This window comes from Octopus bimaculoides, chromosome 7, assembly GCF_046866305.1.
Source record: "Octopus bimaculoides isolate indiv1 chromosome 7, ASM4686630v1, whole genome shotgun sequence".
In the NCBI taxonomy this organism is placed as follows: domain Eukaryota; kingdom Metazoa; phylum Mollusca; class Cephalopoda; order Octopoda; family Octopodidae; genus Octopus; species Octopus bimaculoides.
In genome coordinates this window covers 10,335,327-10,360,722 of record NC_142934.1, presented here as the reverse complement: position 1 = coordinate 10,360,722, position 25,396 = coordinate 10,335,327, and positions in this window count along the sequence as shown.

The window sequence follows — 25,396 nt, the reverse complement described above, 5'->3', positions numbered from 1 at the left end:
TACAAATGCTATGGAAAAACAGTCAGCCACCTTCTATATATGGATGACCTAAAATTATATGCAAAAAAACGACAAAGAGCTAGAAACACTACTACAGACAGTACACGGCTTTACCAAGGAAATAGAAATGAAATTCGGATTAGAAAAATGTGCCAAAGCAACCCTGAAAAGAGGAAAATTAATTAAAAGTAGCAATATAATACTAGATAAAGCCAATGAAATAAGAGAACTAGACGAAAGCCAACCATATAAGTATTTAGGAGTCAATGAACTAGATAGGATACAACATACACAAATGAAAGAAAAAATAAAGAAAGAGTACTATAGACGAGTTAGATCAATACTAAAAACAGAGCTCAATGCTAAAAACAAGATAATGGGTATCAACACTTTAGCTGTCCCAGTTATAAGCTACAGCTACAACATCCTTAACTGGACACTAAACGAACTATGTAAAATAGACAGGAAAACAAGAAAAATAATGACAGGATATAGGATGCACCACCCAAAATCTGACATAGAAAGGCTATATATACAACGCACAGAAGGTGGCAGGGGTCTTATACAGCTAGAAAACTATTATAAAATAACCACCATAGGACTGCAAAAATACCTACTCCAGAAGCAAGGGAAACTAATACAAATAGCCACAAAACACGAGCAAAACAAAAAACTGTTTTCAGTATTTAAGGAAGCTGACAAATACAAACAAGAAATCAATCTACCTAACAAATACGAAGAAGAAGAAGAAGAAACAACAAAAGCTATAAAACAAATGAAATCCAAACTAAAACTAGAACAGCAACGGACCATGATAAAACGATGGCAAGAAAAGCCCCTACATGGTAAATACTGGGCTAAACTAAATGCGAAAGAAATAGACAGAGAAAAATCCCAGCAATGGCTGAGAAGCTCAGGACTCAAAGCAGAGACTGAAGGATTTTTAATTGCTGCACAAGACCAAAGCCTCCCCACCAGAAATTACCAAAAACACATAATGAAAAGAAATATAACAAGTAACTGTAGAATATGTGGAGATCGACAAGAAACAATAAATCATATTATCTCTGGCTGCCCAGTCCTGGCTAAGAAAGAATATATTCACAGACACGACAGAGCTGGGACCTATATACACTGGAAGCTATGCCAACATTATGGAATAACAACAGAAAAAAGATGGTATAAACACACGCCAGAAAAGGTCACAGAAAACGAGAAAGCAACCATATTCTGGGATATGCCAATACACACAGATAGAGAAATGAAGGCAAATAGACCAGATATAGTTGTCAAAGATCATGAAGAAAAAGAATGCTTTCTAATTGATGTATCAATACCAGCAGATGACAACGTTTCTCTAAAAGAAATGGAAAAACTTTCAAAATACAAAGACCTGGAAATAGAGATAACTCGAATGTGGAATCTAAAAACAGAAAAAATTCCTATCATAGTAGGTGCCTTAGGTATAATAAAAAAATATTCAGACAAATACATAACAAAAATAGCAGGACTTACAAATATATATAACATACAGAAAATTGCACTACTGGGTACTGCACACATTCTACGCAAAACACTTTCAATACAGTAAACATAAGAGCACCACAGCAAACCACAGCACATACCCAGGGCGCACAGAGCTGCGCTCGGTAGTGAAGTGAAAGCACGTTATAAAAATAAAACTACTGAATAATAATAATAATAATAGTATAAACACACGCCAGAAAAGGTCACAGAAAACGAGAAAGCAACCATACTCTGGGATATGCCAATACACACAGATAGAGAAATTAAGGCAAATAGACCAGATATAGTTGTCAAAGATCAGGAAGAAGAAAATGCTTTCTAATTGATGTATCAATACCAGCAGATGACAACGTTTCTCTAAAAGAAATGGAAAAACTTTCAAAATACAAAGACCTGGAAATAGAGATAATTTGAATGTGGAATCTAAAAACAGAAACAATTCCTATCATAGTAGGTGCCTTAGGTATAATAAAAAAATATTCAGACAAATACATAACAAAAACACCAGGACTTACAAATATATATAACATACAGAAAATTGCATTACGGGTTACTGCACACATTCTACGCAAAATACTTTCAATACAGTAAACAAGGCGCACAGAGCTGCGCTCGGTAGTGAAGTGAAAGCACGTTATAAAAATAAAACTACTGAACAATAATAATAATAATCCATTCTACTATAAGCACAAGGCCTGAAATTTGTGTGTGTGTGGGGTAGGAGGCCAGTCGATTTACGCAACTATACTTAATTTATCGACCCCGAAAGGATGAAAGGCAAAGTCAACCTCGGCGGAATTTGAACTAAGAACGTCAAGGCGAGCAAAATGCCGCTAAGCATTTTGTCCGGCGTGCTAACTATTCTGCTATAATAATAATAATAATAATAATAATAATAATAATAATAATAACAATAATAATTATAATAATAATAGTAATAATAATAATAATAATAATAATAATAATAATGATAATAATAATAATATTAATAACATAACATATATAAAATGTCAAATAACATAACCTAAATAAAATGTCAAATGGTTTAGTTTGTGACTTTTGGCCCATCTGCGTATATGCAAATTTATTGTCACACATATATGCACAACAGTTGACATATTTTCACACGGCCCGACAAAATCATATACAAAGTGAAACCTGTTTTAATTTAAAAGCATTTGTTTACTCTAGAAACAAGTAACATTTTGCATTTATAGAAAGAAAACATCAAATTGTGAGAAAAAAACACAAACTTCATTCTTTTATTGGTTTCAGCTAGAGGCTGTGGCAATGTTGGGGCGCCACCATAAGCTTTAATACTAGTTTATTTTCAACTCTTTTTCTGGGCCTGTCTCCGGAATCGTGCATAGCAGAGAAATGCGTGAGACAAACCTGGACTTCTGTGCGTTTCTTGCCGCGTTCTTCTCGTATCTCAGAAACACATTCATTCAAATGTTTTTGAACACACCCACATCTCCGCCTCGAAGTTTTCTAAGAATCTTTGGCATGGCAATGAAAAATTGTGGACCTTTGAACCCTCGACTAGTAAAAGAATTAGATCCTTACTCTTAATGTAGCGGCCAGGCTCTTTGATATTATGCAGTGGCATCCAGGTCAGTAATTACTATAGCTTTGAATCCCAATGTTCGGTGGTAGACCTTTCCGAATATTCCACACACACACACACACACACACACACACACACACACACACACACACACACACACACACGTATATATATATAATATAATATACACATTTCATCATGTTAAACCGTGAAGCCCTACACATTTTTTCTTTCTTCGTTTTTTCGTTCTCTCTCCATTTTTTCCCTTCTTATCGTTTTCTGTCGAAGAGCGTTGGCTTGAAACGTCAAAGACTTTTCAATTCTTCCCGAGCGTCCAACTAATACACCTGCTTGTTGTTCCTACACCTGTCTTCGTCTTTCGTTTTCTGTAAATTTGACGCCCCCCACACATATACAAGCACACACATATAACTGCTTATCTTTCGCGTCATCTCTTCAGGGATTAGGGGACTCAGCTCTTTTAACCTCTTCCTGAGGCAATTTTCTTGGTGTTGGAGCGTTCGATTTCTTCGAATTCTTTTGTTAGTTTGACGTTTTGTGGCGGTCATCATTCGGAGCAGTAACCCAGAATAGATGCTTATATCACCATCACTGTTTCAATAAATTTTTGAAGTTAGTGCGCTTGTGTGCCTGTATGCATGTGTGTCTCCATATGCATATACGTATGTGTAGAGTGTGAGTGTGTAGTTCTAAGATCTTCACAGCCTTGGTTTTTTTTAATCTCATTCTGAAAAAAAAAATTATATATACACACGCTGACATATGACCTACGTTGGACTCCTTCTTGGTATATTCACCGAATCTGGAGCTTAACTATGGTCTATCCATAGCACTTACTCAGCATTACCTGACACCTTTGGGTCTTACTGACACCATTACCTCTTATAACCTATATATATATATATATATATATATATATATATATATATATATATATATATATATATAATAATAATAATAATAATAATAATAATAATAATAATAGGGATAAAAATCAAAATTTACAGGTAAAAACTCAATTAAATTCAATTTATCAAAAATTCAAATTAAATTAAGTTTCACAGTATGTAATATATATATATATATTTTAGAGAAAAGAACCAAAGTTCATGAACTCATCCAAGAAAATATGTGAATGTGGATTTTCATGGATGAGTTCATGAACTTTGGTTCTTTTCTCTAAATTATATATATATATATATATATATATATATGTGTGTGTGTGTGTGTGTGTGTGTGTGTGTGTGTGTGTGTGTGTGTGTATGATATACACAGAGTAATATAGATAATTCAGAATTTTTTTACAATCCCTCTGGCGAATCATGTGTTCGGGATTATGTCTACCCCATAAACCTACCATTCAATACAAGTCTTCATCCCCCTATATGCAGATGAGTACACAAACAAAATTTAAGGACGTTGGCTGAAAGGAAAACGGTACAGAAGGTAACTAAATTATGTTGTCCACCAACACGATACAAGAGTTGGACACGGGCATAAAATCTAAGTGAATTATAAATGTGAAAATAGTGAGCTTCTCTTTAGTTTAGTTAAGCAGAGTATCTGTGGACATTATATGTGAAAAAATATTGCAAAACATCAACGAGAATACAATGGAAAGACACAGATATCTGTATTCTAGTAACATGCCATATAGAAACACAATGGTTTGATAAAAAAATCTTTCTTAAGAGACATACAAAAGATTTAATATTAAGACATGCTATTAACAAAGCTCAACAAGTACAGGAAGAAGACACCCACGTACTCAATACAAAGAATGAATAGAGCCTTCACTACAACCCACCACTACATAACCAGTAAGGTCGTCTAAGCACATTCACACATATATGTTCTTATGTTGGCAACGACAATAAAAAGCAAAATATACAAATAAGCACTAAAACTATAAACGTATCACCTGCTCCACGCTGACCGTTAAAATCAGTAAAATAGCAGTAAAATCAGCTAAAAATTTAAATGTTCATCGTTATGAGCCACATATCAAGAAAGTCCTCTTTAACATTCGTGATGAAGAAATCGAGCAACGAGCAGAATGTAGAAATTACTTTGTTATCATTAAACGAAATGTGGAATTTGTCTGCAACACACAAGTCGTAATATTGTGATCCGCTCATAAGTGCATGCGCTTTATCTAGTGCTCATAGTAGTACGTTTGTGGTCTCTTCTTTGTCTTCAGATTTCGACTGCTTTTAGCTATTCCTTTTAGTTATTTAAAGTATTACCTTGAAACCTTTCTTCTTGATTTTACTCTTTATGAAATCATTTACATATTTATTAAAAAGCAAAAAAAGCATAAAACAAAAAACAGCAAATGAAAATCACATCTCCCAAACATCCGAGTTTGTTCTTTAACTAATATTCCAGTCTACGTTTTACCCTTTCTTCTGTTAAATCTTTGCTGTAACAAAATTCTCCCAATCTGTTTGCTTTGTGGTATTTCTAGTTTGGATTTCTTTGTTAATGATTATCTCCCTTCAATCATGAAGTCTCCACCCAACTGATGGATTGTCACAGTGTCTACGTTCGCATTAATCTCTCAATTGCTCTTGAATTCAGTTCTGTGCTTCCTGACCATTCCTTCATGTGTTTCCGCACACACCTCTTACATTCAACAGCACGACTCATGTTCCTTCATCGATCTCTGTTCTCACACGACTGCTCTTTCATTGATGCTGTATCCGACAAAACTGACCGAACCTTTTCTTGTTGTCTTTCAATAAATATTCGGGTCCTTAATATTTCGAGGTTATAATATTCGTAAATTAACTGGCTCAATTCTAAAACCATTGATCCAGCTGGATCCCGACCAGATCTTCTCTTGTTGACCTTCAACAAATAATCGAGTCTGTGGTGATATTAATACTCATTAATTAACTTACCCGCTAATTAACTGGTTCATTTCTAAAATCACAGGTGCTGCTGGATCCCGGCTAGGTTTTTTTCTTGTCTTTCAATAAATATTCGAGTCTTTGGTGATTTTAATAACAAGAAAAAAAAAAAAGAAAAAGAAAAATGAGATCAAAGTGCCTTCTCGAACCACGAGCCCATAAGACTAGTTTGTAAGCCTAGTACTTATTCTATCGGTCTCCTTTGCCGAACCGCTAAGTTACGGGTACGTAAACACACCAGCATCGGTTGTCAAGCGATGTTGGGGGGACAAACACAGACACACAAACACACACATATATATACATATACATATATACGACGGGCTTCTTTGAGTTTCCGTCTACTAAATCCACTGACAAGGCTTTGGTCGGCCCGAGGCTATAGTAGAAGACACTTGCCCAAGGTGCCATGCAGTGGGACTGAACCCGGAACCATGTGGTTCGTAAGCAAGCTACTTACCACACAGCCACCCCCACACCTTATTGAGAGCTTGTGGATACCTGAGGTTACTGGTAGTAACCCGCTATCCACATGAAATTCTACCAGGAATATGAACGAACTTGAGTGAAATCACCAACAATAATCTTTTCGACTATAAGTACAAGGCCCGAATTTCTTTCTTTTTTTTGAGGGATCTGGTCGATTACATCAACTCCAGTGCTCAACTTGAAACTTATTTTATCGACCCCGAAAGGATGAAAGGCAAAGTTGACCGCGGCGGAATTTGAACTGAGAATGTAAAACGTCAACAACGATAACAACAACAATTTTACTAATAGTAGTAATAATATTATAAATAAAGGTTACACAAATAATAGTAATAGATTTAAAGGTTATTAAAGTATGACCCTGAAATTAGTTTGGATCTGCGAGCTTACATATTTCAAAGCAAAATCAGTTTATAAGCTTATATATAATTATGTGAGAAAATTCTAAAGGTCAACTAAGCTATTTTTAAAATTGAAACTGAACTGTCTGGTTCATATTTAAAAATAAAAGGAAGTAAAACATGCAAAAAATAGTGAAAATAAGAATACTGAATAAAACAAAAATATTTAATTACTGACAATTCCTGTTTTCTTGGAGCGAATTCATCTTTCACGGACAATATTCATCACTGTACGCCCACCTCCAGCTTATAAAGCAAATGCATCGCTTAAAAACTATATCTATTTCTTTATTGCTCACACGGGGCTAAACATAGAGGGGAAAAACAAAGGGATTAAGTCGATTACATCGACCCCAGTGCGTAACTGATACTTATTTAATCGACTCCGAAAGGATGAAAGGCAAAGCTGACCTCGGCGGAATTTGAACTCAGAACGTAAAGACAGACAAAATACCACTAAGCATTTCGCCCGGCATGCTAACGATTCTGGCAGCTTGCCGCCCTCGTAAAAACTATATTCTTTTCTACTCCAGGCACAAGGCCCGAAATTTTGGGGGAAGGAACCGGTCGATTAGACCGACTCCAGTACGCAACTGGTACTTAATTTATCGACTCCGAAAGGATGAAAGGCAAAGTCGACCTCAGCGGAATTTTAACTCAGAATGTAAAAACGGACGAAATACCGCTAAGCATTTCGTCCAGCGTGCTAACGTTTCTTATTTCTTTATTGCCCACAAGGGGCTAAACATAGAGGAGACAAACAAGGACAGACAAACGGATTAAGTCGATTACATCGACCCTAGTGCGATTTATCGACCTCGAAAGGATGAAGGGCAAAGTTACCTTCAGTTCATCTTTGGAGTTACAAGGAGTTTTGTTGGACTCTTGCTCAAGTGCGCCCCACACATAATAATGAATGGGCTTGCAGTCTGGGGAGTTAGGTGGCCAGATGTTAGGGGTGATGTGGTCGCAGAAATTGTCTGACAGTCATGACTGGGTTCTCCTGCTTGTGTGGCATGGTGCAGAGTCCTGTTGCCAGACATAGGGTCTTCCAGCAGCCACCCTCTTGACCCAGCGTGGAACTTCCTCCTCCAGGCACTTGATGTAGGCCTACGTGTTGAGTATGAATGAGGCCATGTGGGAAGATGAGTGGATGCATAACGTCGCCATCACTAGAGATCACTCCAAACACCATGATGTTGACTGGATGTTTGATTTCTATCACTCTCGGTACATGTTTTGGGGTCACGGTAAGCCAAAGGTTGATCTGTGTGTTCACCATCTGATCCTCGTCTGAGAAAAACCAAAGCTTGTTCGGTTGGAGGGGATGCACGAGTTTGTTCAAAAGCTTCGTAGTGCGATCTTTCTTATTTTCCCATTTGGCTTGGGTTAAAATTTGGTCCTTTCTCATCTTGTATGAAGAATACCGAATGTCTTCATGCACAACCTGCCTTATAAGGAACTCAGACACTCCCATATCTCTGGTGATGGACCTGATTGACTTCGCGGAATCGTTGTTAATCATGGCCTGGATCTCACCAACAAATTTAGGGGTTATCTTCTTATCAGACCAATCAAAGAGAGTTTTCCGAGCTGCCGTACCAAAGACACGTAAACATATACATACATACATACATACATACATACATACATACATACACACACACACATATATATATATATATATATATATATATATATATATATATATACGATGGACTTCTTTCAGTTTCCATCTAACGAATCCCCTCACAAGGCTTTGGTCGGCCCAAGGCTATAGTAGAAGGCACTTGTCCAAGGTGCCACGCAGTGGTATTGAAACTGGAACCATGTGGTTGGTAAGCAAGCTACTTGCCACACAACCACTCCTGCACCTATGTATAGGTATATATATATATATATATATATATATATATATATGTGTGTGTGTGTGTGTGTGTGTGTGTGTGTGTGTGTGTATGTATGCGTGTTGTCTGTGTGGGTGATCGTGCACGCGTGTGTGCATGCATGCACATGTGTGTGTGAATATGTATGGATGCGTGAGACGGTGTCTTTCATTTGACACGTATATCTGCGGTCGTCAATGGAGAATGAGGTGAGAAAAAATACAGACTCTAATGCCGATGAAACTTGTCTTTTCGCTCCCCGGTGATCTTTACTGCATGTTTTGTTTCTCACTTGGTTGTGACAAGATGAGAATTTCACAGCCAAAAACTAACAGTTTTTATGTAATGTTTCTTTGTTGTTTAAACCTCGACCTTATCATCGTTATACTTCTTCTCAAGTTATGTATACATACATACTCTTTACTTTTACTTGTTTTAGTCATTTGACTGCGGCCATGCTGGAGCACTGCCTTTTAGTCGAGCAAATCGACCACCAGGACTTATTCTTTGTAAGCCTACTACTTATTCTATCGGCCTCTTTTTGCCGAACCGCTAGGTTACGGGGATGTTAACACACCAGCATCGAAAGTCAAACGATGTTGGGGAGACAGACTCAGACACACAAACACAAACACACACACACACACACACACATATATATACACATACATTTATACGACGGGCTTCTTTCAGTTTCCGTCTACCAAATCCACTCACAAGGCTTTGGTTTGCCCGAGGCTATAGTAGAAGACACTTGCCCAAGGTGCCACGCAGTGGGACTGAACCCAGAACCATGTGGTTGGTAAGCAAGCTACTTACCACACAGCCACTCCTACGCCACATACATACATACATGCATACATATATTCATACATACACACGTGCATACATACATACATAAAGACATACATACATACATGCATACATACATACGTGTATACATACGTACATAAATTCATCCTATTATTCTGTAAGATAATATTTAATTAATTTAAATGTACACAAATGCATAAAAATAATTTTTAATTCCATTAGACATTCTAAAATACCATTAGATTTCATTCAATTTTAAAAAAGGTAAATTTGGATAGAACTTATGCGATGACCTGATATATATATATGCATATATTTATAGATGTACTAGCAGTATAACCCGACCTTGTCCGGGTGTGACTTATTATGCCATCTACGATAAGTCTTGCTAGCTGAAAATCAACTAAAAAAGAAAGCCTTACAACGAAAAAACCCTTATGATGTAAATATGTTCATAATTCAAAAGACGATGAAATTAATAGGGAAAGTCTGAAAGCTGTTTTGCGTAAAATTATTAAGCATACGTAAATTTCATCCGTGTAATTGGCTATAGAAATGCTTGTGCAAAACAACTTTTTGCGCTGCCCTGATTATACATGGCAGGGTAATCCCTTTTAGCAGGAGCTAGGACGGCAATTTCTGATGAAGCAATTGCTGGCGATCTGTTGCTACACAGTTTTGCCAGAATTCTATCAGATTGGGCAGAAGATGTTGATGCACCATTTTGCATTATGTTCAAAATAGCTTCTGGAATGTGGTGCATTACTGCAGTCTGTTGCTGTCATTTTAAACCGGTTGCTGTCTTTCCCCAGCAAACTCTCTTCTTCGGAGGCATAATCTATGTATATATTAAACAGAACAACAAAAGTTATAATAGATGGCAGTGTCGGTACTTTTCACATATCTGTAATATTTCAGATTAACACCCGCACGATTACCCAACCCTAATCCTAATCCTAACACTAACCCTAACACTAACCCTAACCCTAACCCTGACCCTAAAAACCGTAACCGTAACATTAATCCTAAACCCTAACCCTGACCCCCTAGTGAAAATCTTGGTAAATTTACAAAACATTGACGAACATGAGTTATATTTTACTGAATGATTGTGTACTTGCACGTGTATGCTTTTGAGAGAGCGAGAGAGGAAGAGGTAGAGAGGGGGAGAGAAAGGAATAGGGGTAGTTAAAAGTTTTCTTATGACTGCTTCTCTTCACTGCCTATTACTTCATTAGAAATCTAAGGATGCACATAAGCACATAATAGAGAAAAATGAAACAAATATGGACGACTTGCTCCGAAACACCACCGAGTGGGGAACACTTCTCAAAAATAACCTGCTGTTGTTTCCTTCAAAATTCCTACATGCTTGAAATGTACATACATCAAGGTACATTTGTACAAATTTTCATGAAAAAAATATTCATTTTCCTGGAAGTTAAGAGGAATTTAAGTGGAATTTCCGAATATTGTACCCCACCCCCTTCCAAAACACTTTCACCGAAAATTTTTGTATATTTGGAATCTACATAATAAATAATATATGCATAGAAAATTTCATTAAAAAATATTCATTTTTATGAAAGTTATGACCTTCTAAAGTTGGGGGATACAACTCTGTAGTTATGCCATCAATGTTTTGTAAATATACCACGATGTGAATGATTGTGTTTACTTGCAAGTGTATACGTTTGAGAGAGCGAGAGAGGAAGAGGGGGAGAAATGAATAGAGATTGAGAGCAATGTGTATGTTGTTGTCACAGGTCATGTATGTGTGGTTGTGTGTGTTTTTACGTATCTATGTTATGAAAAATAGGTAAAGAATACTGAGATGAAAGTTTAATCTATGACGTTGTATGTATCACTTTCTCTCTCTCTCCCTCTCCCTCTTTAACTCTTACTCTCTATATTTTTATGTTGAGCGCGTGTGTAAGAATTGCGTTCCAGGTAGGAGGGATGAAATATAAAAGTTGCTAGAAACAACAGCCAAATCTCCCTTAAATCACACAAATTAAACGGAATTTTAAAAATCTAATTTCTGCACTGGAAAGTTCACATCGAGAAAATTCCATTGATGTAAAAAATTTTACGAAAAAGTGGAAAATGTGGATTTCTATAAACTTTCAAAAAGGCTTCACACAAACACACAATTTCAGATTTATATATTAAGATATATATATATATGCATAAATATACATATATATATATATATGCATATATATACATACATGCATATATATATACATATATATACATATATATATGCATATATACATACATATATATGTATATATATATGTATATATATATACATTCATATATATATGCATATATATATATATGCATATATATATATATATATATATATATATATATATATATATATATATATATATATATATATATATATATATATATATATATATATATATACATATATATATATATATATTCTCCCAATTCTCCGGTCCGACCCCGGAACTATACGGTCGCTACATAGATGACTGTATAGGAGCCACCTCCCTCTCCCGCGAACAGCTCTGCCTTTTCATCTCCTTCCTCTCTAACTTCCACCCCGCTCTTGACTTTACTTCCACCATCTCTGACACCTCTGTCAACTTCCTCGACATCTCTCTTTCCATCAACCCCCCCTCCAACTCTCTCACTACCTCCGCCTTCTTCAAACCCACTGACTCCCACCTCTACCTCAACTTCTCCTCCTCCCATCCATTCCACACCAAACGAGCCATCCCCTACTCCCAGTTCCTCCGCCTCCGACGTTTGTGCAGCCTGGACCAGGATTTCGAGACCCAGTCCCAGTATCTTGCTCGTCTGTTCATGCATCGAGGATACCCCTCCCACCTTGTCCAATCCGCCCTCGCCCGCGCTCGACCCTCTCTCCTCCCCCACACCAATCCCCTAACCGTACCCCCTTCCCACTCCGTTTCCACCCTGCCACCCTACCCCTTCGTCGGAGGATCCTACGGGCCTTCCGTCGCCTCCAGCTCGATCCCACTACCCACCCCATTTTCCCCAACCCACCCCTATCCGCTTTCAAACGCGCCCGCAACCTACGCGATCTACTGGTCCGCAGTACCTTCTCCTCTTCCTCCCCACCCCCACCCGGCTCCTTCCCGTGCTCCAGATCCCGCTGTCACACCTGCCCCTTCATCACCAACACTACCTCTGTCACCGGATCGAACCTACAAACACTTCACATTCCACACAGTTTCACCTGCACCTCCTCCAACCTTATTTACTGCATCAAATGCACCCTATGCAACCAACTCTATGTGGGGCAGACGGGCCGCCGGCTGGCCGACCGTTTCACCGAACACCTAAGGGACGTTCGGCTAGGTTCGGACTCCCCTGTCGGCCGTCACTTCCAACTGCCCAACCACTCTCCCTCTAACATCTCCGTTTTTGGCCTCGCCCTGCACCATGGGTCCACTCCCTCGCGACTCCACTTGGAGCAACGCTACATTTTCAACCTTAATTCTTCTTTCCCCTTCGGACTCAACACAGCCTTCTCTTCCTTATGACTCTCCCCTTTACGTCCCTGCAACACTTTACATAATTTTTTTTATTTTTAACCCCCCTCCCTCGTCCCCCTTACATTATATCCATTATTCTCTTGTTATTACACTTACTTTTTTCTACTTTTTATCTCACCACTACCTACACGCACACATACCCACACACCTTACATATATACCGCCCACATACATATACCGCCCACATACATGACAAACATACATACGCACCCTCACACACACATAGCCGAACGCACATATATACACACACACACCCATATATACGCGCACGCCTACATACACAGCCGCATACACATGCACACACATACACACAGGAGTGCACACACAAAATAACACACATACCTGGCACACATACGCACGCACACACATAAACACACACATACACACCCCTCACATACATAAAACCACACACACACACACACACACATACACGACACACATACACATATACACACATGCACACATACACATATACACACATGCACACACACCTCTCACATACACAATACTCACTCATATACATAACACATACGCACGCACGAAAACATACACAATATACACATACACGCACGCACAAAAAATATACACACACGCACACACCCACATACACACACACTTCTCACCAACACTACACACTTACACAGACACGCATACAATCATACACACATGGGCATAAACAACACACGCATATACAATAGCAAACGCACGCACACACACGTACACAGCAACGCACATACACACAACATACACATACACACAAACACACACGCACGCACAGAAAACATACACATACACACACGCGCACATACAAAATACACACACACACGTACACGTACCTAACACCGACAACCCCACACAAACACGAACACACACACACCCAAATAACTACCTGTTGACCTTCTACCTACACTGTCTACAGCGTCCACTAACCAGTCCTGCTACTAATTTCTTCCACTACGTCATACACACACACACACACACACACACAAACACACTAACAGATAAACCACCAAACCATGCACACACACACACACACACACACACATACATACGCACACACACGTTCTGTTATCACACACACACTCGCAGACTTTTGCAAACGCACAGCTTCATCTCCCTTTTTCACTCTCCTATCTTAGAAAGAACTTTTCCCCCACCACCTCCTCTTCCGGTCTTTTCATCATGTAACCTCGTGGGCATCGGTACCATTTTCCTCTTTCTCCGTTCTTCCATTCTCCGAACTTTCCATCTTTCCGACGAAGGGCTACGCCCGAAACGTCATACACTCTCTCTTTCCTTTCCTGAGCGTCCAATAATACTATCCATATCACGTCCTCACTTTGTTGTTTTTTTGTTTTTTTGTTATTATTTTTTTGAACTATATATATATATGGTGGTTGTCTACTCCTTAAACAGAGTTTGACCACCTCCTGCACCTACACCTTAGCCCTTTCATGGCGTCTGATGTGGCTTTTTAAACCAGACAGTGTTTTGAAAAAACACCCACACAGATTGCACCTCTGATTTGCACTACCAATACCTGCAAGTAAGTTCTGCTCATTGTGGATCCTAACATGTCTTTTAAGACCCCCATTGGATTTGCAAACCCTCTGGCACACACCACATTCAAACGTGTGCACAGACATATAATCAGAATAGCTGGGTGAGGTTTGTTTTCCATGGGTTCGCAGATGAGATTTGAGGTCAGCCAAGGACAGACATGGTCTGTCACAGACTGTGCACACAAAAAGGTCCTTGTCATTCACCTTCTCAGTCTTCACCTTTTTCCTTAAATGTCTCTTGAGCCCTGCTTGCATCATCCTGGCCTCTTCAAATGCTTTCACTCCACTCCACACCCTTGTTCGCCATCCAACTCGATCTGAAGCGAGGACTTCTATATCTTTTGGAGCCATTCCAATTGACTTCATAGCAGTCCTTATGCCATCCTTAAACCTTTTTTTAGGTTTATGCCGATAACGTTTCCCCTCTGCCAGCTCACCATAAAACAGCTGTTTCGGCATGCGTTCATCTGCCATTCGAACAATATGGCCACACCATCTCAATTGGTTCCTCAAAATCATGGCTTTAATTGAGGGGATGCCTGCAGATGCAAGGATATCTGTGTTTGGAGTAAAAGAATTCCATTTAATTCTTAAAATATGACGAAGGCATTTTTGGTGGAATTTTTCTAACATTTTAAAATGCCTTTCATAACAGGTCCAAGTTTCACAGGAATACAATAGGGATGTTAAGACAAATGATTTGGAAAGAGCCAGCTTTGTATTGTTATTTATATGTCGCTGGCGCCAGACGCGTGACTCCAAGCCACCAAATGCTTTTGCTGCCCTTTGAATTCGCAGGTGTATTTCCGTATCAAGATTTCCATCATCTTGAACAGAGCTTCCCAGGTAGACAAATGAATTTACAACCTCAAGTAACTTTCCCTTAACAAAAATTTTAGGGAGGTTACAAACAGCACCATACGCAGGTTGATACATCACAACTGTTTTTTTCAGATTGATGGTCAGGCCAAAATCATCACAAGCTGCATCAAATGCAGATACAAGGGATTGCAGACCCGATTCAGAATGACTAACCAGATCGCAATCGTCAGCATACAAAATTTCCCTAATAAGTGAAGTAAAAACCTTCGTTTTAAACTTCAGTCGGGTCAAATTAAAAACATTCCCCGTTGTTCGATATTTTATGTAGATACCCTCCTCAGAGTTTTGAAAGGAATGTGACACCACAACGGCAAAGTATATTGCAAAGAGGGTGGGTGCATCAAGGTCTCCCTGCTTTACTCCATTTTCCACAGCAAAAGATTCAGAAAGCCTACCACCAAAATTAACCCTAGCTCTCATATCCTGATGCAAAGCCTTGACCATGTTTATAAACTTTTCTGGGCAACCAATTTTCCCCAGAATTAGCCACAGAGCACTTCGATTAACAGTATCGAATGCTTTGGTCAAATCAACAAAGCAATGGTACAGAGCAAGATTCTGTTCAATGCACTTCTCCTGTAATTGTCTGACAGTAAAGATACAATCAGCTGTGCCCCTGGAGGAACGAAAACCACACTGAGACTCAGACACCATACTTGGAACTATAAAGGTATTTAAACGTTCTAACAAAATGCGGGCGAGCACCTTTCCAACCACAGACAAAAGGGAAATCCCACGAAAATTACCACACAGATCCTTTGGCCCCGATTTATATAAGGAGACAAGAATGGCATCAATCCAGTCTTGAGGCACTTTCTCACTTCTCCAACAGTGACAAATTAAAATATTTAAGAGTTCCATCATTTTGTCACCCCCATATTTCAAGACTTCTGCACAGATTCCATCAGATCCTGGAGACTTGTTGTTATTCAGCTTATTCATAGCTAAATAAATGTCATTTAGAGTTGGTTCAGATGCCATCTCTTCTATAACTGGAAGTTGTTCAATTTTTTCTATCGTCCTCATATTAACGGATGATGGTCTATTCAAAAGTGCAGAGAAATGTTCTACCCAACGCTTATGAATAGAAGCGGTGTCAGTCAGAAGAAAACATCCATCTTGTGTTCTCACTGGAGCTACTGAAGAAGATTTTGGACCATATACCTCCCTAACATAAGAATACAAACAACTGGCATCATTTCTATCAGCTGCTTCTTGTGCCCCTTTTGCCCTATCATTCCACCATTCCTGTTTAATTTTCCTTAGAGCAGTTTGCACCCTCCTTTTCAGCTTTCTGTAAGTTTCATTTGAGTTGGGATTCAATGACTGAGAGAGCAGTGTATTGCCTAAGTTTTGTTTTTCTAAAAGTAGATCATGAATTTCTGCTGATCTATCTGAGAACCAATCTCTGGATTTATGAGATTTAAATCCCACTGACGAACTTGCAGCCTGAAATACTTTTGTTTTGAAATCTTCCCATAAATTGTTTGGGTCAAGATTAATACTTTCTATAGCGTCGTGGAATCTTTGCAAGTTGCTTGATAATTTAAAGTTTGCAACGTTTAACTTTTTGGGTATCTTAGGACCAGACTGTCGGTTTTTAGGTTTTATCGAAAAATCTATTTTGCCACGCAGTAGATGATGGTCAGTCCAGCTCTCTGCCCCTCTCATGACCCGAACGCTAGAAACGTCTTTCATATCACATTTCCTAATCAAAATATAATCTATGAGATGCCAGTGCTTAGATCTTGGGTGCATCCAGGTGGCTTTATATTTATTTTTCTGTTTAAACAGAGTGTTGGTGACAACCAGATCATTCTCAGTACAAAACGTCAAAAGAGCTACTCCATTTCTATTGCATTTTCCAATCCCATGTCGACCTAAAACAGGCCATGAAACATAGTCCCTTCCAACTCTTGCATTGAAATCTCCCAAAATGACCAGCTTGTCAGAAATTGGTACTTTCCTCAATAATCTTGCTAGATTGTCATAAAACTGTCCCACAGTTTCCTCAGAATGGGACATTGTTGGTGCATAAATACTGACAACGGTAAGAAACCTACCTTTTGTCAGTTTGATACGGCATGACATGATCCGGTCAGATATACCACTTGGAAGCTCTGCAATGGAGGACACTAATGTATTCTTGAGAGCAAACCCAACACCAGATTCTCTACGCTGACCCTTAGGTAGGCCTTTCCAGAAGATAGTATATCCATAAGCAGATTCCATTACTTGACCCTCACCAGAGAGACGAGTTTCAGAGAGAGCAACTATATCAAGGGAATATTTCTTTAGCTCACATGCAATAAGTGCAGTACGCCTTTCTGGCCTCTTCGTGAAATTATCATCAAGAAGTGTGCGCACATTCCAACAGCCAAAATTCAAACGATGTTTATTTTTACTTTTTCTTGAGGACTGTTTGACCACAGTGGCAGGATGACGACCGGGTCCAGCCTGTGATACACTGGGACACCTGCCGGGCCAGACCTGTTCCCCTGATGTTCCCAAGCCTTTTTTGCCATTTACTGAATTTGTTTCAGACATTTTAAAATAAGTTACAGGTGCATTTTTAGGTTTCTGCCAACCAACCAATTGAATGATTTTACTAAGATTTGGAGTACAGGAAGTACCTGTGCAGATGAATAATTTTTAGTGGGTGTAGCTTGCACTGCACTACCCCCACTTATTAGCCCAAGAAGACTTTCACCGGTGTGACAAGAGAATTGACAAAACCAGGAATTTCCAAGGCCTCAGGTTTTATTTCGGAGATTTCCTTCTCCTAGGTAGATTACCAACCAAGGTTAAAGAGCTTCTACCTGCCCATGAGGTAAGCCGTCCCATTCCAGACACCTAACCGACACTCAGACACTCTGTAAAGTGAACAAATATCACTCCGGTGACCGATGTGGAGCAGCTCATAAAAAAAAAAAAAAAAAAAAAAATATATATATATATATATATAAATAAAATATAAAAGATAAAAAAATAGTATATATATAAAATTAAAATTATTCATATATACATATTTACAGACATTCACACACATATACACACCCATACATATATATATATATACATATTTACAGACATTTTGTTGGATGCATGTATATATATATATATATATATATATATATATAAGCGATGCAGTAACAACGAAATGTATCTAAGACGCTATTGTCATTAGCAACGGTCGCAACCGTAATTTTCGTTTCTACAACATTCGGCAATTGACGTAAAAGTCTTTGTTGCCCGAGACCCTAAATTTGGCAAAATAAAAGACGCACCTGTTACATTATTTGTAGGAAAACCTTACGAAAGTTTTACTTAGAGTACAAAGTAAACAGCAGTGCAGAGATGAGAAGACTAGTCGACTATAATCAACAGAACAAAAAATAAATAAATAAAAAGTGAAAAGCTGTACCAGTTAATTAGATCAACATGTTTCAGCTGCCGTCATTCAACCGTTTAATGAGATGCATAAAACAGAGTCTATTGAATTTTAAATAAAGCAAAACGACATTCGTCTTTCATAATTTCTTGATGTTACGGAGATTAAACCTTTTATAGAGCTTTATGACTTTACAGCTACAAAAGGTTACATAATCCTACACGTAGTCAGTTAGATGCATTAGTACTGCAAATTGTGACAGTTTCACGATATCAAGTTTTGATAACAAATTTTTCTCTATGAATAATATATTTCTTTTTATGTTTTCTCTTTTCATCTAAAATATTATCGCTCTTAAACAAAGTTAATTTCTTTCTACAAACTTAACATTGATTCGAAGCTCTTGTATCTTCTAATCGGTTTCGTGGGTGTAGTAATTTCTTCGTGTTCTTTATAGAGTAAAACTGATATTTCGTACGAGAGTTATCCCGAAAATATGCAAAAGTGGTTATAACGTTTTTATTAATCGACACCAGTCGTTATTGCACATGTTGCATATGTTGGTAGACTAGTTCTTACTGAGGTTCTTCTTTATTCCAAGAACAGAATGGATTTCAGGCAGAAGCAAGGCGCCGTCATTGAGTTCTTGTATCACGAATAGCGAATCGTACATTAGGACAGGAGTTTTCAAACTGTGGTCCGCGGACAACAGGGGGTCCGCAAGAACAAGACAGGGGGTCCGTAGACAGCAAATACTTTTTAAGGGCAATTTGATTCTATATATGTTTTTTAATCGAAATCTTTTAATTGACAATAAACATATTTGTTAAATACTGCTAAATAAATAAATGTAAAAATATATGTTATTTTAAGCAAATATTTATATATAAATTTCATAAGCGTTTATAAGGGGTTCCCTAAGGTAAAGCCTGAAATATAAAGGGGTCCGCAAGTCAAAAAGTTTGAAAACCCCTGCATTAGGACATTCAACAAAGCTTAGAGAAGTCATTATGCGGTAGAGACCGAACAAGAATTTGTATAGGATCCACATTCTTCAGGACGATGCTTTTGGTAACCATTCAGACGGTTGGAAAATTGTACTGGTCAGTGGCGTTCTCTATCCAGTATACAATCAGGATCTGGTACCTTCTGACTTCTATCTGTTCGATCCAATGAACAGCAATCTTTGAAAACAACGACTTGATGCCACAAACAAGGTGAAACTGACTGAAAAAGTGGGTACAATCGTTACATACTTGAGATTTTTGCCGAACGAATCGATCTGAGTAATTAGATTTTTAAAGCCTGGTGCTTATTCTGTTGGTTTCTTTTACCGAACCGTTAAGTTACGGGGATATAAACACCCCCAAACCGGTTGTGAAGCGGTGGTGTGAGATAAACACACATACAAACACACACACGCGCCCGTGCGGAAACATACACATATGAACGTTGGGCTTCTGTAAGTGTTCGTTCACCATATCCACTCACAAGGCTTTGATCGGTCCGAGGTTATGGTAGAAGACACTTTCCAAAAATACCACGCAGCTGGGACAGAACCCGGAACCGTTTGGTTGGGAAACCGAACTTCTTACCCCAAAGCCACGCTATGCACATGTATGCATTATACTACATGTGTATTTCTAATATACTTTTAAATAAATGTTTGTTGCTTTTTTGTTTTGTTTCTGAAGAGGGATATTCATGCAACTGTTTGGCATACAGCTAAATGTTGCTAATTTGATAGGAGAGGTGCGTATGTGTCTGAGTTTGTGAGTTTACAACTAAATGTACGAGTATTTATAGGTGTATATGTGTGCTTGTAAAAATAAAGGGTGCTACAGGGTGGGAGTACGGAATGAATGTTTGTTAAATTTTCATGTACGTATGTACGTATTTCACTATATGCGTGTATGTGTGTATTTATGCTTGCAACTATGTTATGTACATATAAGCAGACACACATATGCACACACATATATATATAGATATAAATACATATGCATGCGCATATGCATACACACATACATACATACATGCATGCATACATACATACATATATACATACGTACATGCATATATATGTGGGTGTGTGTGCGTGTGTGTATGAGTGTGTATATATGTATGTATACATATATAAGTATGTATGTATATAGATATGTATGTATATGTATGTATATATATGTATGTATGTATATATGTATGCATGTATATATATATGTATGTATGTATATATATATATGTGTATATATATGTATATATATATATGTATATATGTATATATATATATACGTACATATGTATATATATATATATATATATATATATGTACATATGTATATATATATATATATATATATATATATATATATATATGTATATATGTGCATATATATATATATATATGTATATATGTGCATATATATATATATGTATATATGCATATATATGTATATATGCATATATATGTATATGCATATATATATATATATATATATATATATATATATATATATATATATATATATATATATATATGTATGGGTATATATATATATAATGTATATATATATATATATATATATATATATGCATACATATGTATACATGTATGGATACATATATATATATATATATATATACACCACCTGTCTGAGTCTGTTGTTTTTTTGTGAATTCTCCCTATATATATATATATATATATATATATATATATATATATATATATATATATATATATATATATATATATATATATATATAAATATATATATATATACACGCAACTTTTACTTTTATTTAAGAATGAAATCTTTATGATTCCGTCGATTGAATGATTGTATAGCGTCTGGCTCGTTATGGCCGAGGTACGGAAATGTTGTTTGTAAACAATAAGAGATAGTTGTTCTGTTAGGATTCCAGTGTCGTGGTTCCTGAAGCATTGAAGATATGAAAGGAAAACCGAAAAAAAAAGCAGCCTTTTGTGTGTATATCACAAACAACTATGACCTCATAATAGAGGTATCTTATCTTAAAAATATTCTAAAGAAAGATATAGAAAAACATCTTGTATCGTATCTATATATATATATATATATATATATATATATATATATATATATATATATATATATATATATATATATATATATATATATATATATATATATATATATATATATTTACAATTGAAACTGAAGTAGAGATTTTCCTCTCGCGACTCGAGTTGCACGTCACTGCGATCTTTAGGTGAAACAGTGGCGTGAAACTCGCCCGGCAAAACAAACTCTGAGCCCCAAATTTGATAACAACAACAACAACAACAACGATAATAATAATAATAACAATAATAAATGCCCGGATGCAGTACCAGACAGTGGCTCTCATGGCTTCTGATCTTAACTGGTTGGAAGTGTTATTATGTATATTGTTTTGTCTTGGTATAAAAGATGAACTCTAGCAAATATTCTGCTCAATACCACAGATTTGCTTGTCAGTTGTTTGACCTTAACCAGTTGAGCATGTCCCTTGGTGGCTGACGATATGTACATCTTTGATCATGAGCAGAAGTAGTGGGGGAGCATCATAGCCATGTGTTGAGAGGAATTCTTTGGGGTTTGAATAACTCACCTTTGGAAACATGGGTGTTTTGCTCAACATCCTTAAACAAACCTTATTCAGGGACCTTTTGAGTGGGATGGGCTACTCGACCTGAAGAAAATTCCAACTGGGCCCCACCTGCAAGGTCATGCGCTGTTTATCTTGATATGAGATCACCATGTCATGCACATATGGTTGTGATGCATGTGCCTGGTGTACCCTTATCAGACGGGTAGTCATGATGGGTATAATGGGCTTCGTATATTTTACCCCAGTGTCACTTTGATGGCATGCACTGCTCTTAAATAAGTACCAGTTACGCACTGGGGTCGATGTAATCGGCCTAATCCCTTCCCCCAAATTTGAGGCTTTGTGCTTCCAGTAGAAAAGATTATTATTATTATTATTATTATTATTATTATTATTATTATTATTATCACTATGGCGGCGAGCTGGCATAATCGCGAGGACGTCGGACAAAATTGCGAGGACGTCGGTATTTCGCCCCGCCACCCGTCTTTACTGAGTTCAAATTCCACTGAGGAGGTTTTAATATAAGTCCTATCAAATCCGGGGGAGGGGTCGATCTCATCGAGTAAGCTCCCTTCCCTTAAAAGGCGGTGACCTGCTGGACGTCGGATAAAATGCTTTGAGGCATTCCAAATTCTGCCGAGGTTGATTTTGTCTATCATCGTTTCGGGGTCGGTAAAATGAGTAACAGTTGAGCAATGGGGTCGATATAATCAACTAACTCTTTCCCTCAAGCTTCAGGCTTTGGGCTTATATCAGAAGAGATTATAATTATTATGCAGTTAAAAACTAAAATTTAAAACTTTTAGTTTAAATTTTATACAAGGGGAAGAACTAATCAATAATTTGTCATTTGTTCTCTCCCTTGCATCAACACCAGTTTTGTTAACTGTTCATTTACATAAAGTAGTTGTATGCTGTCAACTTCATGTGACAGTCACCTGAAGGGAATAATACTACTGTTGGTTAGACTAAGGAAGCTGCATTGCTTCCTGTCAGCACATTTCCTGTGTTCATATGTTTACAAGAGGGAGACAAGCACCCCCACCCTTGTAAATATAAGGTACGCCGTCTAGTCTTGTAAACATAAGGTACGCTGTCTAGTCTGTCTCCCCCTTGTAAACATAATTCACAGTCACAAAATTAATAAGTACACAAGTAAATGGATGAGTTCATGAACTTTAGTTCTTTTCTCTAAACTATATATTTATATATATATTATATACTGCGAAACTTAATTTAATTTTAATTCTTGATAAATTTAATTTAATTGAGTTTTTACCTGTAAATTTGGATTTTTATCCCTAATATTATATATAATACATAAAGGCTAAAACAAATAACTCCAATGGATCGTAAATCATATAACTGGTGTGGTATTGCATAGCGTAAAAGCAAAACAAAAGTAAAACAAAATAAAAATTCTAATTATATAGGCAAAACTCGAAATATACATTATTTTTTATGTGTGTGTATGTGTGTAGTGTGTATGTGTGTGTATGTATGTGTGTGTATGTATGTGTGTGTAGCAACCATACTCTGGGATATGCCAATACACACAGAGAAATTAAGGCAAATAGACCAGATATAGTTGTCAAAGATCATGAAGAAAAAAAATGCTTTCTAATTGATGTATCAATACTAGCAGATGACAACGTTTCCCCAAAAGAAATGGAAAAACTTTCAAAATACAAAGACCTGGAAATAGAGGTAACTCGAATGTGGAATCTAAAAACAGAAGCAATTCCTATCATAGTAGGTGCCTTAGGTATAATAAAAAAATATTCAGACAAATACATAACAAAAACACCAGGACTTACAAATATATATAACATACAGAAAATTGCACTACTGGGTACTGCACACATCTTACGCAAAACACTTTGAATACAGTAAACATAAGAGCATCACAGCAAACCACAGCACATACCCAAGGCGCACAGAGCTGTGCTCGGTAGTGAAGTGAAAGCACGTTATAAAAATAAAACTACTGAACAATAATAATAATAATAATAATAATAACAACGACAACAGCAGCAGCAGCAAGAATAATTATAATAACACCAACAACAGGAGCAAGAACAAAAACAACAAAAACAACAACAATATTAATAATAATTTACCAATAATAATAATAGTAATAATAATGATAATTTTTATTATCATTACTATTATTAAACAGAGGTAGTAGTATGAATAGTAGTAGTAGTAGCAGCAGCAGCAGCAGATGCAGTGGCACTAGTACAGTAATGAGATGATGTAAATTTCAGAGCTTTTGGTGATTTTTAACTGTGGTGGCAAAACAAGAAGCGGAATGAATTTGCGAGGCGACAAGCTATTCACATTCTTATGAAAGACGCTTAACTCGTTGAGGAATTAATCGAACGTGAAATGCTATCTAAATTGATATCAGCAACAACACCAACAACACCACCAACAACAACAGCAACAACAAAAACCGCAGCTAACATCGATACAACAATAGTATCAACGGCGCAACCGCAGGAAACAAAAACAGTTACTAGTAAAACCAACAATAATGACAAAAATAACTATGAAAATGGCCTCACCACCAGCAACTAATAATAATAATAATAATAATAATAATAATAATAATAATAATGATAATAATGATAATAATAATAATAATAATAATAATAATAATAATGATAATAATTCTTTCTACTAAAGGCACAAGGTCTGAAATTTGTTGGGAGGGGACTAGTCGATTAGATCGACCTGTGTCTCACTGGTACTT